The following is a 6,887-nucleotide window of genomic DNA, read 5'->3' on the forward strand; positions in this document are numbered from 1 at the left end:
CCCGGCTAATTTTTTGTATTTTAGTAGAGACGGGGTTTCACCGTGTTAGCCAGGATGGTCTCGATCTCCTGACCTCGTGATCCGCCCGTCTCGGCCTCCCAAAGTGCTGGGATTACAGGCTTGAGCCACCGCGCCCGGCAAATATTGGCATTGTTAACTAGGAAGGAATAAGTTCAGATTAAAGTAAATCATTGTCCTTTATAATGTTGATTTTCATTTGGATGACCTAAATTCTGATTATGGATAGAGTTGAATTGATAAGCAGCAAGATTTTCTTACAGATTTAGGGACCCGAAGTAACTTGTTTATAATTTAAGTTGACCTATCAGTCTTTATAGGATGATGAGATGTAAACCGTGTTCCAATCTGAGTGTGAGGTGAATTCGTTTAGTGTACTAGTCTTGTTACATTTATCACTGGAAACAAGCTAGGAGTTGATTGTTTTCTGAGAAAACAATATATAAGCTTTGACATTGTGTGACTATAGTTTTTAATGGTTATCTTTCTAGAGTATTTTTTTAATAGACTATTTGAGATAACCTTTTCTTCAGTTTTTAGAAATTTGGTTTATGTGTGCTGGATGCGGTGGCTCACGCCTGTAATCCCAGCACTTTGGGAGGCCGAGGCGGGTGGATCACGAGGTCAGGAGATGGAGACCATCCTGGCCAACATGGTGAAACCCTGTCTCTACTAAAAATACAAAAATTAGCTGGGCGTGGTGGTGGGCGCCCGTAATCCCAGCTACTCGGGAGGCTGAGCCACGAGAATTGCTTGAACCCAGTAGGCAGAGGTTACAGTGAGCCAAGATCCTGCCACTGCACTCCAGCTTGGTGACAGAGGAAGACTGTCTTAAAAAAAAAAAAAGAAAGAAAGAAATTTTGTTTATGTGGGTCATACCAGAGAATGACAGTCTCACTTTTATTTATATTATTAATATTTAGGTCTGAGGTAAGTTGGGTTTCCTGTTACATGTGCCAGCATGGTTGAAATACAAATGTAAAGCCTTGGGATATGATGGAAAAATCAAGTGTGACCATATTTATGAATATTTGAACCTATTCATTGTCGATGGATGGAGTCCATCAAAATACCTATTTGCCTGAGTCCTGTCATCCTCTTGTGTCCTAAATATATTTATCTCCTGGTCTGAAAATATTAAAAATTACAAGGACGGTAGAGAGGAAAGAAGAGAGGCATGCCTCTTTTCAGATCATTTGAGAATAAGTGAAGACTTGGACATTATAAAAATGTATTTACTATGTAGCTTTCTTTGACAAAAGCATCTTTCATATTATCAAACGAATTATAAATTTGATTCTTTGTGCTTACAAGCAGATATAGTACTACTGTAAAATCTAGTAGGCACAATATAGTAACCATGGAGTGAAAGACTCAATTTTTAGGTCCTTTAGGTACCTCATTAAGTACTTAGATTTTTTTTTTTACTTTATGTTCTAGGGTACATGTGCACAACGTGCAGGTTTGTTACATATGTATACACGTGCCGTGTTGGTGTGCTGTACCCATTAACTCATCATTTACATTAGGTATATCTCCTAATGCTGTCCTTCCCCTCTCCCGCCACCCCACAACAGGCCCCAGTGTGTGATGTTCCCCTTCCTGTGTCCAAGTGTTCTCATTGTTCACTTCCCACCTATGAGTGAGAACATGCAGTGTTTGGTTTTTGGTTTTTGCAATAGTTTGATGAGAATGATGGTTTCCAGCTGCATCCATGTCCCAACAAAGGACATGAACCCATCCTTTTTTATGGCTGCGTAGTATTCCATGGTATATATGTGCCACAGTTTCTTAATCCAGTCTGTCATTGATGGACATTTGGGTTGGTTCCAAGTCTTTGCTATTGTGAATAGTGCCGCAATAAACATACGTGTGCATGTGTCTTTATAGCAGCATGGTTTATAATCCTTTGGGCATATACCCAGTAATGGGATGGCTGGGTCAAATAGTACTTCTAGTTCTAGATCTTTGAGGAATCACCACACTCTTCCACAATGGTTGAACTAGTTTGCAGTCCCACCAACAGTGTAAAAGTGTTCCTATTTCTCCATATCCTCTCCAGCACCTCTAGTTTCCTGACTTCTGAATGATCACCATTCTAACTGGTGTGAGATGGTATCTCATTGTTTTGATTTGCATTTCTCTGATGGCTACTGATGAGCATTTTTTTCATGTGTCTGTTGGCTGCATAAATGTCTTCTTTTGATTTTCAAGTGCAAAATCATTTTTATTAACTGTGTTACTCTATTAGAATGATAAACAGTGAGATAAAGACAAATCTGAAGATTGAGGGATGTCAGTGCACTTTGATGTATAAGTTGACTCCTATGAAAGTGATTAGTTTGGCTTTCCCTGTGTAGCTTTCTTACCTCCACATCTCAAGGATAAATAAAGTACAAGCAGACATTTTCCATTTTTTCCCCCAGTTTTCAGTGGAGTATGTAGCACACAGTTGGTGTTTAGCAAGTGTGTATAAAAAGAAGGATTACTTAATAACTTTATAATCAGTGTTATATTTTTCTGGTAAGAATACCAGCCATAAAAATAGAACCTTGTCATTTAGAAATCAGGATACATACAAAGTGTACTTGGTTTGGCCTGGCATTAGTGATGAAGACTTGCTTACTCAAATCGACTACTTTCAGTAGGAACCACTGTGGACCAGACCCTTGCGTCAGTCCACATTCATTTTAGTTGCAGTATAGACCGCAGCACATATCTTCTGTTTCAACATCACTCTAATTTAAGCAGCCCCAAAAGCTGGAGCTATTCTCACCAAGCATCTGGAGGTATTTGTTAATTCTGACCTTTTCATAAATGAGTGATTTGTGTCTTGCTTTTGCTTAGAACTTTACTTCTGAAAATAAGAGCTATTTAATGCAACATTTCCCAAACTTTCTTGACCATAGAGTTTTTTTTTTCTTTCCTAGTATCATAACATCCTATTGAACTGTAGCATGGGAAATAGTGCATTAAATCATTAGCTCCTAATGACCTAGAGTTTATAGCATAAATCTTACTTTTCCCTTTCTGACAACTCTTTAGCTATTTGAGAGAAGTTCTCAAGCATCTGACTCATCTCCAAACAAAATAGCTCTAGCCTGTTCATTCCTTCCTCCAAGTATCTCCCATTTTGTCAGTGTCACTCTTGAAATTCATCTACCAAGTATATACTGTATACTGAGTAATACATGTCAAGTCATGTGCTGTCGGCAGGGGATGGAGTAGTTTAGGTTTTCATAATGCCAATATTGGGTGTATAGTCTGGCTACTCCGTTGTGCCATAATCTGACAGATCACATCCAGAGTAAGATTTAGTGAAAGGGCTGGGAATTAACTATAAGTTCTGTTTACGAAACATCCATCCAAATATAAAAACTCAGGCAAATTGCCAATGGATTGGAGAAAACCTCAATTCATAGGTAAGAGAGTAAGTAGGAATTCAAGGGGTATATTTGCTCTCAGGGAGTCACCATAAAACTAGCCAAGAGAGCCATGGAGCTGAAATATGGTATTCTGTTATCAGTCACCAAGATCCCCAGATAGAATGTGGCTGAGGTCAAGTAGAGAGGGACTGGCTTCACAGATGGGTAGTTTTCTGTGGTACTGGCACATAGAGAAGGTATTTCTGATCTCTAGCTGTACTTGTTCGGGACTTGATGACTTTGTCTTTTTGTGTTGCCTAGTGCATATTTTCCAAGTAAGGTATGTTGTCGAATGCTCACTTCTGTAAGGTGGGTTTTGATATTCTTGTTACTCAAAACTGTTAGTTTTTAGCTTTCTTTTACAAAGACAGTCACTCATTGACCTAGAAACTATCTGACCCGAACGATTTTGTAAAAGCCAAGGGAAATTTGTTATCTCCTGACTACCAGCCTTTTTCTGCATATGCCATCTCAACCATATCTTGCTGAAGAGTTTGGTCATGCTCACTACCTGTATTTCCATGGCTCCTTTTGTCATTGTTTTGAAATTCATTATAATGTAATATGAAATGTCAACTTATCCTGATGCTGATATTAAGTGAAGTATGACAGAGAAAGTTATTGATGACATCTGAAGATATCACCAGGTCTTGGAGCCAACTTTAAAAAGTGAGGGAGCAAATCAGGTAAAAACTAAATAATTTTTGTAAATTTTGTTTTTTATTTATTTACTTTTTTTGAGACGGAGTCTTGCACTGTCGCCCAGGCTGGAGTGCAGTTACTCAATCTCACCTCACTGCAATCTCCACCTCCCTGCAATCTCCACCTCCCTGGTTCAAGTAGTTCTCCTGCCTCAGCCTCCCTAGTAGCTGGGATTACAGGTGCCCACCACCACATCCAGCTCATTTTTTTTTTTTTTTGTATTTTCAGTAGAGACAGGGTTTCACCATGTTGACCAGGCTAGTCTTGAACTCCTGGCCTTGTGATCTACCCACCTCGACCTCTCAAAGTCCTGGGATTACAGGCATGAACCATGGCACCCGGCCAAAACTAATTTGTGGACTGGATAGTACATGCGATATTGGAGCAAAAAAAAACAGAAATGCCAGATGAGTTGCAACTGTCAGTAATCCAACTCAGATATACGGTGGACATCTTTCATTATGGGCAGAACATTTAGAACATCTCAATAAAACCAGCTCTAACTGCTAATTCTATGTTAGGCATATTCTCCTAGATTTTATAGAATTCCACGTGATTCATTTGTTTGTTCAAACATTTGTTGAGCAAATAGAGTAGTGGAAGTTCTAGAAAGAACAAGACATGGTCTCTTGACCTTAATGGACCTTCTCTTCTTAGAGAAGACAAAAATAACTGTACAACATAATACTTGGAAATTGCAATGAGAAAGACACAAATAAAGCACTATGAGGAAATAGAGCCAACAGACCTGTTTTCTTTGAGTTAACTTAGATGATACCTTTCTTGGCCTCTCAGCAGCATTCGACACTTGATCACACCTTGTTTCACTCTTGAAACACTTTCTTCAATGGACACCACACCCTTCTGGTTTTCCTCCTAACTCAGCACCTTTCTCAGTTTCCTTTGATTCTTCTCTACTTTAACGCCTAATATTGAAATATCTCAGGGCTCAGCCTTTGGTTCCGTTTCTGTAGCTACACTCAGTATATGAGCACATTCCATGGTTTTTTAACACCATCTATGTGTTAACTCCAGTATTTACCTCTCTCCTGAGCTCCAAACTTAATACACAACCACCTACTTGTCACGTATCCCAGATATGTGATAGTTCACCTTTTCTGAGTGAGGGTGGGAGGTCAAAGTAGAACTCTTGATTTTCCTCCGAACCTATACCTCTCCCTTTCTCTTCCATCTGAATAAATGCGACCTAGTCACTTGGTCCCAAAATGTAGGAGTCCTAATTTAATTTCCCATCTCTTCTCACGTATACCATAGCCATCAGTGAGTCCTGATGAACCTACCTTAAAATATACTCTGAACCTATCTACTGACCACCTTCACTGCTACTATGTAAGTCTAAGCAACCAATCATCATCTCTCACCTGGACTACTACAGTAGCCTCTTATCTGGCTTCCCTGCTTCTGTTCTGCTCCCCTTCAGTCTTCAAAATATAGTGTGTTTCTTCAAGTGACATCGTGGCAGTTCCTTGATCAAAACATTTCAGCATCTTTCCATCCCACCCAGAATGTATCTAAGCTCCTTACCAAGTTCTGCTTCATCTGATCTCTGCATCTGACATCTGTCACACTGCCTTGGCTACTTTAGTATATCTACACTGGCCTTGCCCATCTTATCCCTTGAATATGTCAAGATCATTCTCCCTCCAGGGACTCTGTACCTGATGTCATCTCTACCTGGGACTTTGTTTGCCTGACTTGTCTCCTTCATCTGTGTATCTGCTTATGTGTCACCCTTTCTTAGAGGCCTTTCCTGACCACCTGATCTAAAATTATACCCCAAGCCCACTTGCAGACCCATCTCACTCTTACCACTTTATATTTCTTCGTCACATTCTATCTCCTCTTTATAGTATATCTCACTCTGAAATTATGTATTTATTTGTTCATGGCTCTATAGTTAACAGTTATTGAATGTTTACAATGTCCCACACACTGTTCTAGGTGCTTTTTGAATATTAACTCATTTAATTTCAGAGCTATATGATATCATCACTAATATTGTCCCCACAGGGAAACTGAGATACAGGACAAGGAACTTTCTCAGCATCATGATAGAGTTGGATTGAAACCTAGCAGAACGGGTCCAGAGACCACACTCTTACCCACTTCCTGAATTGCCTTGCCATATTTTTGACCTCAAAACAGACAAGTTTGAGGGCAGGAACAACGTTTTGATAACATTTGAGTAGGTTAGGAAAAGCTTCATTGAAGAAGTGGCTTTTGAGTTAGAACTTCAAGAAAGGGTAAAATTGGGGAAAGTGGGAAGAAAAGTGTGTGATGAGCTAGATGGAACCGCAGGAACAAAAACTCAGAGGGATGGTTGTACAATTGGGCTGCACCTAAGTCACTTGTAGGAGACAGCAAGATACAACAGGAAAGGTATATTCTGACAAGATTATGAAAAGCCTTGAGCATCAGGCTAGGGAGATGAGATTTTATTTGAGGTGCAGTAAGAGCCGCCGAATATTTTTAATGGCTAGATCATGTGCTCACAGCAATCTTTTAAGATGCTGACTCTGGTGGTAGTGTGCAAGGAGGTTTAGGGTTAAGTCTGTTCTAAACCTGGGAGAACAATGACAAAGCTACTGTGATTTGCTGAGCCAGTGGTTTTCCAGCCTTTTTTCGGCAGGAAAATCTTCAATAAAACTTTGCCCAAATGTCCAGTAGGTCAAAGAGGAGCTTCTCTGGTTGAAGCAGGGTGGCTGGCCCAGAAGCTGACCT

Source organism: Piliocolobus tephrosceles, chromosome 5, assembly GCF_002776525.5.
Source record: "Piliocolobus tephrosceles isolate RC106 chromosome 5, ASM277652v3, whole genome shotgun sequence".
NCBI lineage: Eukaryota > Metazoa > Chordata > Mammalia > Primates > Cercopithecidae > Piliocolobus > Piliocolobus tephrosceles.